The sequence below is a fragment of the Palaemon carinicauda genome, chromosome 26 (assembly GCF_036898095.1).
Source record: "Palaemon carinicauda isolate YSFRI2023 chromosome 26, ASM3689809v2, whole genome shotgun sequence".
Taxonomy (NCBI): domain Eukaryota; kingdom Metazoa; phylum Arthropoda; class Malacostraca; order Decapoda; family Palaemonidae; genus Palaemon; species Palaemon carinicauda.
The window spans coordinates 85753297-85766594 of record NC_090750.1 but is presented as its reverse complement, the minus strand read 5'-3'; the positions used below and the strand labels follow the sequence as shown (position 1 = coordinate 85766594).

Genomic DNA, 13298 nt, shown 5'->3' with positions numbered 1-13298 from the left:
TACACTGACTAGTTTGAAAACCAATTCAAATAATGTTAATTGGACTAATGTGTACAAGTTTAGCTTAATGGCTTTTCTCTGCTTAATTTTCAAGAAGTTTCTGAAATGACAATGCTCAATCACTATAAAAATTGCTTTATATCTACTGGCTTACTTGGATTGTATTTTTCTCGAACATACTGCTGGGCAGCCTCCCTATGCATTAAAATACTATGAATGTCACTTCTGTTTTAAGATTCAACAAACCAGCCTTGGCTAGCCTAAAATTTTTATTATTCTGCATTGACAATTTTTTTCCTAGGGTGTTTTAATGTCTGAATGTATTTACTATCATTTCAGTGACATGAAAAGGCAAACACTTGTCTTTCCTTTATCCAAATTAGTAGCAATTTATCAATTTCTTCAATGGTCATTTCTTTTAGACTGACACTTTGCTACATTTGCTTCTTTAATGACTTCTTAACTGTTCAAAATGATTGTTGATTCTGGCATAATTTTGGTATACCCCACACTTTGCAAATGTAGGTTACATCCACACCTCTTTCTGCTTTTTCAGTTATCTTCATTTTTAGTTTTATAGTGGTTCACGAAAACTTCATTTTTGGCTTATCACTGCTGCTACTAATCTTTTTGGGAGCTACTATGTAAGGGTAAACATTACAAACACTAAAATAAGTATAACTGAAAATAATGTTATCTGTTTGCAGGTTTGTACTGGGCAAAAGCTAAAAGTTGATCTGGTTTTTTGCCTTTGTCTCGGAAGCATCTTTTGCCTTGGGTAAGTGTCTTGTCTCTTACAGGTTCTTTAAGGTTGTTCAATCTCTGAATATTTGTTAGATCTCGGGCCAAAAATGTTCAAAAGTTTTGTTCGATCCCCGAAATGTTAATTCTAAATACTTCTAGAGACAGAATCACAGGGGAAAAAAGCCAATCTGACACCATTAAAAATGTTGACCCAAGCCATCATTGAGGAAAGTTACTTCTGCAAACAATAATTGTGCAGAGACCTCTTCTACAGATTGATATGACAGTAAGACCAGTTACAAAAATAATTTCACCTTGAACAATGAAAGAAGTAAGAGCTAAAAGGTTGTGAAAGAAGCAGAGTAGCAATAGTTAGCGACAAAGTAAATTTACGGAGAACAAGTAATCTTCACCCTATTCAGCCTGGCCTTGAGCAAGTAGCCATGGACAAGTTGTTGACCAGCTCTATATATTGGAAATTCACCTTTATGAAAGTTTATCCTACATTGCTCTCATTGGTGTTTCTTGCAAAAAGAAGTTGTCACTCGCCATCATGCCTATCACTGCTTTCCTCGGCCAAAGTTTCTTAGCTTTCAACTTCTTTTGGTATCATAACAAAGAAGCTAAGGCTTGCAATTGTCCACTATTACAATGTTTAGACAACAAAGGATACCAACTATGCACTTGAAGAGGATACATCCATCTACATCCAAAAGGATTGCTCCAGCATGGAAGACTGGTTGCCCTTTTTGCCCAAGAAAATGTGGTAGCTTATGGTGAAGTTCTTGGGCAGCTAAAGACTTTACACTGAAAGACAATATTGTTGATTCAGAAGAAGATAACTGACAAGGAGCAAGATGAATTTTCATATATCAACTTTTAATAATTTTATTTGTTTAAATTTTTTTATTTTTGAGGGCAGGAAGGATATATCTATTACCTTTTTTCAAGAAAATATTCTTAAAAGTCTTATCTGAATTTAAGCAGACATGACAATAGCATGTTGCTATACCTTGTTCTAATGAGAGCTTTGTACTTGGGGGTGGACATAAACAGTAAGCGTTGGTATGACCAACATGACACGATTAATAGTTCTCTTAATGATCAATTACTTTTGACCTGTCTGGCACTCTAGGATGGCTTGATATATCCAAATACAGTAAATCCCCTTAACTCCCCGGAGAGGCTAGTCCTGTATATAAACGTATCACTTTGATCATAAAAGTGGTCTAACTCATGCTAATCAATATAATTTCTAGTTCATCACCAGGTCCAAGTCTTGAAATGGTAAAATCCCAGTATCTCATTGATCCTTCCCTCTCAGGAGATTTTATTGTTTATGAATGATTCTAATCACGTCTGAAATACAAAGCTTCTGGACTGGGAGACAATGGACACCTGGTCAGCATAGTAAGCACAACAGCAGAACTCCTCAATTGATTTGAAGGCCATCTTTCTGAGGCCCCCCAAGCATTTACTATGTCAAGGGAAATTATATAATTTTCATATTGAATACAAGTACACCAATTACCTTCACGAACTGGCAGGGTGGTTTAAGTGTCGTATGGGTGCAGGGACACTTGACACTAGGTATTGCTGTCAGAATGGGCCCCAATTCAAATATCTGCCAGGCTCTACAGTGCCTGTGGGATATCCTAGTTGCTAAACCTATTCCCGTCATGTCTGACCCAGAAGCAACTAATGTATTGCCAAGCTCAAGTGGATGCAGAAAGATGGCTGTAATTTAGCTTCCTTTAACATAGACAACTAAGATTTACCATCTTACAGGATGATGTATACAACTAAGCTTTACCATCTTACAGGATGATGTATACAACTAAGCTTTACCATCTTACAGGATGATGTATACAATAAGCTTTACCATCTTACAGGATGATGTATACAACTAAGCTTTACCATCTTACAGGATGATGTGGATGCTAGACAAGCTCTGATTCTCGTGCTCAAAATTATAATAGATATCTCCCACCTGAGGTCTATTTTAGGATAAATTTCTCTGTAGTCAACACTTCCTAAGATTCTGTGGCAAATAGAATATACCCGATTTTGTAGTAAAGAATCATACAAAAATGATCAAGACTGTAAACCAGGAAACGGATAATTATTTGCTTTGTGTCTAGTGAAGGCATACAGATAAAGTACATAACTACCAATCCTGCACTTTCCTTTCTATGGGCTAGCACACAAGTCAATATTATTGTATGCCAGTTTATATTGGTTATGGCAGGTTGTCATGAACAAGTATAGAAATGCATTGAATAACTAAATAAGCCATGGAAATTCTGCAAAATATTAATATAGTGTCCTATTTAGTTAATAAACGTAGTCTATACTTTTGTTAAGTTAAACTTTTCCGGTTATTTGTTAACTGTTTATTATAGACTACTTTTAATGTGTTTTGGTAACACTGCTGAATTTCCCATTTACTTTTCAGGACACTTGTAAGAGTTCACTAGATAGCAGAATGAATACTCAAATGATGAATAAATGAACAAACCTAGTCAAGAAGATATATGATACTGTCCCAACCATCCTTGGCTGGCCTTATGAGTCTCTGAAGCTATCCTACTCTAAACCAACAAAAGTAGGTATAGCTCGCCTACCATCTTTCCCGGTGCTTTGGTTATCAGGAAGTCTCTCATCGGTAAGATATTGTCCTGAGACCTCATCATTTCAATGTTTTTAAGACTGACCATTCTAGATCCATGGCAGATAATGTACCACTTAGTGCACAGATTTTGGTACAGATTCAATCTCCTTCAAAGAAGAAAGGTCCATGCCTTAATGGCTGAATGGATTGCTTTATAAAACAAGACCATAAAAGCAGCGAGACAAGGAGGGCAGGCAGGCAAGAGGGACCAGTGTCACAAGCAGGCAGAGAATTGAAAGTGGGACTAGACCAGGGAGGGAAGGACTCTTGAGCAATGCCAAACTAGCAGGGGCTTGTATATCAAGCGGGACCAGGAGAGCAGGCCAATGTCACAAGTAGGACCAGGAGAGCAGGCCAATGTCACAAGTAGGACCAGGAGAGCAGGCCAGTGTCACAAGTAGGACCAGGAGAGCAGGCCAGTGTCACAAGTAGGATCAGGAGAGCAGGCCAGTGTCACAAGTAGGATCAGGAGAGCAGGCCAGTGTCACAAGTAGGACCAGGAGAGCAAGCTGGCATTGCAAGCAGGACCAAGAGACCAGGACGGCGTCGCAAAAGTGACTATTAAAGCAGCAGGCTGGCATCGCAAGCAGGACCAGTAAAGCAGAAAGGCCAACTTCACAAGTGGGACTAGTAAAGCAGCAAGGCTGCCATTGCAAGCAGGACCAGGAGAGGAGAATGACATCGCAAGCGGAACCAGTAAGACATAAGTAAGGACAAGAGAGCCGCAAGCGGCCCACAACAGACAAAAGAGGGACCAGTAAACAGAAAGCTAGGACGAAAGACGTAAGTGGCCCACAACAACCACATGCGTGACCAGTTAGAAAGAGGGCATCAACAACCATAAGCAACCCCCAGAAAGGAAGAGTGCGACAACACCTGCAAGCGGGCACCGGAATAAAAGCAGGCCACAACACCTGCAAGCAGGCACCAGAAAAAAAGCGTGCCACAACAGCCGAAAGCGGGCCACAATAGCCACAAGCGGACACCAGAAAGAGAGCGGGCCACAACAGCCGCTAGCGGACACCAGAAAGAGAGCGGGCCACAACAGCCGCTAGCGGGCACCAGAAAGGAAGCGGGCCACAACAGCCGCAAGCGGGGACCAGAAAGGAAGCGGGCCACAACAGCCGCAAGCGGGGACCAGAAAGGAAGCGGGCATCACAAGCCGCAAGCGGGGACCAGAAAGGAAGCGGGCATCACAAGCCGCAAGCGGGCACCAGAAAGGAAGCGGGCATCACAAGCCGCAAGCGGGCACCAGAAAGGAAGCGGGCATCACAAGCCGCAAGCGGGCACCAGAAAGGAAGCGGGCATCACAAGCCGCAAGCGGGCACCAGAAAGGAAGCGGGCATCACAAGCCGCAAGCGGGCACCAGAAAGGAAGCGGGCATCACAAGCCGCAAGCGGGCACCAGAAAGGAAGCGGGCATCACAAGCCGCAAGCGGGCACCAGAAAGGAAGCGGGCATCACAAGCCGCAAGCGGGCACCAGAAAGGAAGCGGGCATCACAAGCCGCAAGCGGGCACCAGAAAGGAAGCGGGCATCACAAGCCGCAAGCGGGCACCAGAAAGGAAGCGGGCATCACAAGCCGCAAGCGGGCACCAGAAAGGAAGCGGGCATCACAAGCCGCAAGCGGGCACCAGAAAGGAAGCGGGCATCACAAGCCGCAAGCGGGCACCAGAAAGGAAGCGGGCATCACAAGCCGCAAGCGGGCACCAGAAAGGAAGCGGGCATCACAAGCCGCAAGCGGGCACCAGAAAGGAAGCGGGCATCACAAGCCGCAAGCGGGCACCAGAAAGGAAGCGGGCATCACAAGCCGCAAGCGGGCACCAGAAAGGAAGCGGGCATCACAAGCCGCATGCGGGCATCACAAGCCGCAAGCGGGCACCAGAAAGGAAGCGGGCATCACAAGCCGCAAGCGGGCACCAGAAAGGAAGCGGGCATCACAAGCCGCAAGCGGGCATCACAAGCCGCAAGCGGGCACCAGAAAGGAAGCGGGCATCACAAGCCGCAAGCGGGCATCACAAGCCGCAAGCGGGCACCAGAAAGGAAGCGGGCATCACAAGCCGCAAGCAAGCGGGCACCAGAAAGGAAGCGGGCATCACAAGCCGCAAGCAAGCGGGCACCAGAAAGGAAGCGGGCATCACAAGCCGCAAGCAAGCGGGCACCAGAAAGGAAGCGGGCATCACAAGCCGCAAGCGGGCACCAGAAAGGAAGCGGGCATCACAAGCCGCAAGCGGGCACCAGAAAGGAAGCGGGCATCACAAGCCGCAAGCGGGCACCAGAAAGGAAGCGGGCATCACAAGCCGCAAGCGGGCACCAGAAAGGAAGCGGGCACCAGAAAGGAAGCGGGCATCACAAGCCGCAAGCGGGCACCAGAAAGGAAGCGGGCATCACAAGCCGCAAGCGGGCACCAGAGAGGAAGCGGGCATCACAAGCCGCAAGCGGGCACCAGAGAGGAAGCGGGCATCACAAGCCGCAAGCGGGCACCAGAGAGGAAGCGGGCCACGACAGCCGCAAGCGGGCACCAGAGAGGAAGCGGGCCACGACAGCCGCAAGCGGGCACCAGAGAGGAAGCGGGCCACGACAGCCGCAAGCGGGCACCAGAGAGGAAGCGGGCATCACAAGCCGCAAGCGGGCACCAGAGAGGAAGCGGGCATCACAAGCCGCAAGCGGGCACCAGAGAGGAAGCGGGCATCACAAGCCGCAAGCGGGCACCAGAGAGGAAGCGGGCATCACAAGCCGCAAGCGGGCACCAGAGAGGAAGCGGGCATCACAAGCCGCAAGCGGGCACCAGAGAGGAAGCGGGCATCACAAGCCGCAAGCGGGCACCAGAGAGGAAGCGGGCATCACAAGCCGCAAGCGGGCACCAGAGAGGAAGCGGGCATCACAAGCCGCAAGCGGGCACCAGAGAGGAAGCGGGCATCACAAGCCGCAAGCGGGCACCAGAGAGGAAGCGGGCATCACAAGCCGCAAGCGGGCACCAGAGAGGAAGCGGGCATCACAAGCCGCAAGCGGGCACCAGAGAGGAAGCGGGCATCACAAGCCGCAAGCGGGCACCAGAGAGGAAGCGGGCATCACAAGCCGCAAGCGGGCACCAGAGAGGAAGCGGGCATCACAAGCCGCAAGCGGGCACCAGAGAGGAAGCGGGCATCACAAGCCGCAAGCGGGCACCAGAGAGGAAGCGGGCATCACAAGCCGCAAGCGGGCACCAGAGAGGAAGCGGGCATCACAAGCCGCAAGCGGGCACCAGAGAGGAAGCGGGCATCACAAGCCGCAAGCGGGCACCAGAGAGGAAGCGGGCATCACAAGCCGCAAGCGGGCACCAGAGAGGAAGCGGGCATCACAAGCCGCAAGCGGGCACCAGAGAGGAAGCGGGCATCACAAGCCGCAAGCGGGCACCAGAGAGGAAGCGGGCATCACAAGCCGCAAGCGGGCACCAGAGAGGAAGCGGGCATCACAAGCCGCAAGCGGGCACCAGAGAGGAAGCGGGCATCACAAGCCGCAAGCGGGCACCAGAGAGGAAGCGGGCATCACAAGCCGCAAGCGGGCACCAGAGAGGAAGCGGGCATCACAAGCCGCAAGCGGGCACCAGAGAGGAAGCGGGCATCACAAGCCGCAAGCGGGCACCAGAGAGGAAGCGGGCATCACAAGCCGCAAGCGGGCACCAGAGAGGAAGCGGGCATCACAAGCCGCAAGCGGGCACCAGAGAGGAAGCGGGCATCACAAGCCGCAAGCGGGCACCAGAGAGGAAGCGGGCATCACAAGCCGCAAGCGGGCACCAGAGAGGAAGCGGGCATCACAAGCCGCAAGCGGGCACCAGAGAGGAAGCGGGCATCACAAGCCGCAAGCGGGCACCAGAGAGGAAGCGGGCATCACAAGCCGCAAGCGGGCACCAGAGAGGAAGCGGGCATCACAAGCCGCAAGCGGGCACCAGAGAGGAAGCGGGCATCACAAGCCGCAAGCGGGCACCAGAAAGGAAGCGGGCATCACAAGCCGCAAGCGGGCACCAGAAAGGAAGCGGGCATCAACAACCGCAAACGGTCACCAGAAAGGAAGCGGGCATCAACAACCGCAAACGGTCACCAGAAAGGAAGCGGGCATCAACAACCGCAAACGGTCACCAGAAAGGAAGCCAGCATTAACAGCCGCCAGAAAGGAAGCGGCCGCAAGCGGTCACCAGAGAGGAAGCGGACCACAACAGCTGCTTGCATACCAGAAAGGAAGAGGGCTAGAACAACTGCAAACGGGCACCAGAGAGCAAGTGGGCTACTACAGCCATAAGCAGGCTCCAGAAAGGAAGCGGGCCACAACAGCAGCAAGCGGGTATCAGAAAGGAAACGGGCATCACAAGCCGCAAGCGGGTGCACCAGAAAGGAAGCGGGCATCACAAGCCGCAAGCGGGTGCACCAGAAAGGAAGCGGGCATCACAAGCCGCAAGCGGGCACCAGAAAGGCAGCGGGCATCACAAGCCGCAAGCGGGCACCAGAAAGGCAGCGGGCATCACAAGCCGCAAGCGGGCACCAGAAAGGCAGCGGGCATCACAAGCCGCAAGCGGGCACCAGAAAGGCAGCGGGCATCACAAGCCGCAAGCGGGCACCAGAAAGAAAGCGGGCATCACAAGCCGCAAGCGGGCACCAGAAAGGAAGCGGGCATCACAAGCCGCAAGCGGGCACCAGAAAGGAAGCGGGCATCACAAGCCGCAAGCGGGCACCAGAAATGAAGTGGACACCAGAAAGGATACGAGCATAATCAGCCGCAAGCGTGCACCAGAGAAGAAGCGGGCATCAACAGCCGCAAGTAAGCACCAGAAAGGAAGCGGGCCATTACAGCCGCAAGTAAGCACCAGAAAGAAAGCGGGCCACTACAGCCGCAAGTAAACACCAGAAAGGAAGCGGGCCACTACAGCCGCAAGTGAGCACGGAAAGGAAGCGGGCCACTACAGCCGCAAGTGAGCACGGAAAAGAAGCGGGCCACTACAGCCGCAAGTAAGCACCGGAAAGGAAGCGGGCCACTACAGCCGCAAGGGAGCACCAGAAAGGAACCAGGCCAATACAGCCCTAAGCGGGAACCAGATAGGAAGCGGGGCACAACAGCGTCTTGCTCACCAGAAAGGAAGAGGGTACCAGAGAGAAAGCGGGCCACGACCGCCGCAAGCGGGCACCAGAGAGAAAGCGGGCCACGACCGCCGCAAGCGGGCACCAGAGAGAAAGCGGGCCACGACCGCCGCAAGCGGGCACCAGAGAGAACGCGGGCCACGACCGCCGCAAGCGGGCACCAGAGAGAACGCGGGCCACGACCGCCGCAAGCGGGCACCAGAGAGAAAGCGGGCCACGACCGCCGCAAGCGGGCACCAGAGAGAAAGCGGGCCACGACCGCCGCAAGCGGGCACCAGAGAGAAAGCGGCCCACGACAGCCGCAAGCGGGCACCAGAGAGAAAGCGGGCCACGACAGCCGCAAGCAGGCACCAGAGAGAAAGCGGGCCACGACAGCTGCAAGCGGGCAACAGAGAGAAAGCGGGCCACAACTCCTGCAAGCGGGCACCAGACAGGAAGTGGGCGTCAACAGCTGCCAGCGGGCACGAGAAAGGAAGCGGGCATCAACAACCGCAATCGGTTACCAGAAAGGAAGCCAGCATTAACAGCCGCCAGAAAGGAAGCGGACCACAACAGCTGCTTGCATACCAGAAAGGAAGAGGGCGAGAACAACTGCAAACGGGCACTAGAGAGCAAGTGGGCTACTACAGCCATAAGCAGGCTCCAGAAAGGAAGCGGGCCACTACAGCCTCTTGCACACCAGAAAGAGGGTGACAACACCTGCGGGCACCAGAGAGGAAGCGGGTCACAACAGCCGCAAGCGGGCACCAGAAAGGAAGCGGATTTCACAAGCCGCAAGCGGGCACCAGAAAGGAAGCAGGTCACAACAGCTGTAATCGGGCACCAGAGAGGAAGCGGGCATCAACAGCAGCAGGCGGGCACCAGAAAGCAAGCGGGCACCAGAGAGGAAGCGGGCATCAACAGCCGCAGGCGGGCACCACAGCCGCAAGCGGGCATCACAAACCGCAAGCGGGCACCAGAAAGGAGGTGGGCATCACAAGCCGCAAGCGGGCACCAGAAAGGAGGCGGGCATCACAAGCCGCAAGCGGGCACCAGAAAGGAGGCGGGCATCACAAGCCGCAAGCGGGCACCAGAAAGGAGGCGGGAGGCGGGCATCACAAGCCGCAAGCGGGCACCAGAAAGGAGGCGGGCATCTCAAGCCGCAAGCGGGCACCAGAAAGGAGGCGGGCATCACAAGCCGCAAGCGGGCACCAGAAAGGAGGCGGGCATCACAAGCCGCAAGCGGGCATCACCAGCCGCAAGCGGGCACCAGAAATGAAGTGGGCATCACAAGCCGCAAGTAAGCACCGGAAAGGAAGCGGGCCACTACAGCCGCAAGTAAGCACCGGAAAGGAAGCGGGGCACAACAGCGTCTTGCTCACCAGAAAGGAAGAGGGCACCCAGAAAGGAAGAGGGCACCAGAGAGAAAGCGGGCCACGACAGCCGCAAGCGGGCACCAGAGAGAAAGCGGGCCACGACAGCCACAAGCGGGCACCAGAGAGAAAGAGCGCCACGACAGCCGCAAGCGGGCACCAGAGAGAAAACGGCCCACAACAGCTGCAAGCGGGCCACAACAGCCGCAAGCGGACACCAGACAGGAAGCGGGTGTCAACAGCTGCCAGCGGGCATCAACAACCGCAATCGGTTACCAGAGAGGAAGCGGACCACAACAGCTGCTTGCATACCAGAAAGGAAGAGGGCGAGAACAACTGCAAACGGGCACCAGAGAGCAAGTGGGCAACTGCAAACGGGCACCAGAGAGCAAGTGGGCTACTACAGCCATAAGCAGGCTCCAGAAAGGAAGCGGGCCACTACAGCCTCTTGCACACCAGAAAGAGGGTGACAACACCTGCGGGCACCAGAGAGGAAGCGGGCATCACAGGCCGCAAGCGGGCATTAACAGCCGCAGGCGGGCACCACAGCCACAAGCGGGTACCAGAAAGGAAGCGGACCACAACAGCCACTTGCACACCAGAAAAGAAGAGGGCGAGAACACCTGCAAGCGGGCTACTACAGCCGTAAGCAGGCTCCAGAAAGGAAGCGGGCCACAACAGCCTCTTGCACACCAGGCAACAACACCTGCTGGCATCAACAGCAAAAATCGGGCACCAGAGAGGAAGCAGACCAATACAGCCGCAAGCAGGCACCAGAAAGGAAGAGGGTGAGAACACCTGCAAGCGGGCTACTACAGCCGCAAGCAGGTAGCAGTAAGGAAGCCTACAGGCTGCCAGTGCCCCATGCCTGGCCATAAGGGCCAGGAAATCCACAACAAAAAGGACGCGGGCCACAACAGCTACGGGGCCAGTAAAGCGGGTACACGAGCTGCAAGCGAGACCAGGCCAGCGTCGCAAGCAGGACCAGTGAGCAAGGCCAGCATCACAACAACCGCTAGCGGACACCACCTTCATTACCACCCCAAAAGTTGTGAAATCTAAAACATTGACTTTTTTTACAGTAATAATTAGTAGTAATCTCTTATTATACAGTGGTAAGAAATACTGTAGCCACATTAGTTTGTATATTGCTTATTATTCGTGGGAAAATTCAAACGTAGTTATGCTTGTCAGATTGTGAGACTGATTTGCAGTATTAGTGTTTTTGACAGAATCTATGCAAGTTTATAATTTAATATAAATTGGATTTAAATTACTAGTTTTTTTTTTCATCCATTATTTTCCATTGATTTATGGAACAATTAATTGACTTATGGGCTGGTTAATGTTACCACCTTTTAATATTAATAATAATGCTGTAGAATCTATCAGGATTAATAATTGACAAGATTACAGCAGAAATTGAGGCATATAACATAAAAGATATAACAGACTTTTAAACATCAAAAGATGAAATGTTAAAATGAAAGTTGGAAAGATGGAGATAATTTGAAAATCTAAACAATGACAATGAATAAGTAGTAGTGTATGAAGATTAGTTACCAATGAAGAACAGAACTGCAAATGAAAAAAAAAATATTTGTTCCAAAACCATTTGGAATAACAAGACTTGATAAAAGAAGCAGGAAAGTCTGTCAGCTATGAGCTTACCATAGGATCAGAGTATAAAAGGGTTTACAGTACAGTAATGGTATACAAAGATAAATGTAGAGTGGAAATTACAGTGCAATTTTACACTGCCTCAGAAATTTTACACTGCCTCAGAAAGCTATGAAAATGATTACCTGGTAAAGGTACTCCAGCAAAAATACAACAGAAGCAACATTTAACAAGAAGGCATTCTAGGGAAGTATCTTTAAGATACAAAGAGGGAAAAACATTTAGTTTTTCACTTTGTCAGGAACTATGAGGACTACTCAAATTAAAATGAAAAATCAAAGACTGTCAAACTGCTGCATCACTGTAATGATGAAGAAATTGAGGATCAAGAGGTGGGTTGGGGCTGTGGGATCTCCATTCATGGGCTATTATTCTCTTAGCTTTTGTTAAAAGCTTGCTGCACTTCATAAATACTGTGACCTACTACAAAGGTAAAAGTTACCATAACAATAGCTCCAAAATGTCCATTGTCAAGACTTGGTGCTAATCTTGCCATTTATTGTAATAATGGAACAACTGCAAAGGATTGTTGGAAAATAGGCCTTAGGGGCTAATCTCTGGTAGGTGACTTAGTGTTAATGTAAAATCTGACAGAGGTGATGGAAATTTTTAATGCCTAAGAGTGGTAAAGAGAGTATCTAAATTCAATGTAAGCTAAACCGAGATAATGGTAACTATTATTATTACTATCCAAGCTACAAACCTAGTTGGAAAAGCAAGATGCTACAAGCCCAAGGGCTCCAATAGGGAAAAATAGCCCAGTGAGGAAAGGAAATAAATAAATTATGAGAACAAATTAACAATAAATCATTCTAAAAACAGTAACAACGTCAAAACAGATGTCATATATAAACTATTAACGTCAAAACAGATATGTCATATATAAACTATAAAAAGACTCGTATCAGCCTGGTCAAAATAAAAACATTTGCTGCAACTTTTTAACTTTTGAAGTTCTACTGATTCAACTACCCGATTAGAAAGATCATTCCACAACTTGGTCATAGCTGGAATAAAACTTCTAGAATACTGTGTAGTATTGAGCTTCATGATGGAGAAGGCCTGGCTATTAGAATTAACTACCTGCCTAGTATTACGAACAGGATAGAATTGTCCAAGGAGATCTGAATGTAAAGGATGGTCAGAGTTATGAAAAATCTTATGCAACATGCATAATGAACTAATAGAACGACTGTGTCAAAGATTAATATATAGATCAGGAATAAGAAATTTAATAGACGGTAAGTTTCTGTCCAACAAATTAAGATGAGAGTCAGCAGCTGAAGACCAGACAGGAGAACAATACTAAAAACAAAGTAAAATGAAAGAATTAAAACACTTCTTCAGAATAGATTGATCACCGAAAATCTTCTAAGACTTTCTCAATAAGCCAATTTTTTGTGCAATTGAAGAAGACACAGACCTAATGTGTTTCTAAAAAGTAAATTTGCTGTCGAGAATCACACCTAAAATTTTAAAAGTCATACAAATTTAAATAATCATTATCAATACCGAGATCCGGATGTTGAGGAGCCACCGTCCTTGACCTACTTACAATCATACTTTGAGTTTTGTTCTAAATCAACCAGAAAAAGGTCATATTACCACTGTAAAAAAGATCTGGCGATAAATTCTGTTTTTGTGCAACATACAACTAGTCACAAAAAGTTCTCGGAATTATAAATTGTACAAGGAGTAAGATTTTAGATGCCTGAAGAGTAAACAGCGAATATAGAAAAAGG

At 49.5% G+C, this 13298-nt stretch overlaps 1 protein-coding gene across 2 annotated transcripts in view; it reads right to left on the bottom strand.

The window, feature by feature from the left end:
- LOC137619654 (inactive hydroxysteroid dehydrogenase-like protein 1) overlaps positions 1-13298 on the bottom strand; it is a 210752-nt gene that overhangs the window by 45014 nt on the left and 152440 nt on the right. The gene's annotated exons all lie outside the window — the stretch shown is intronic.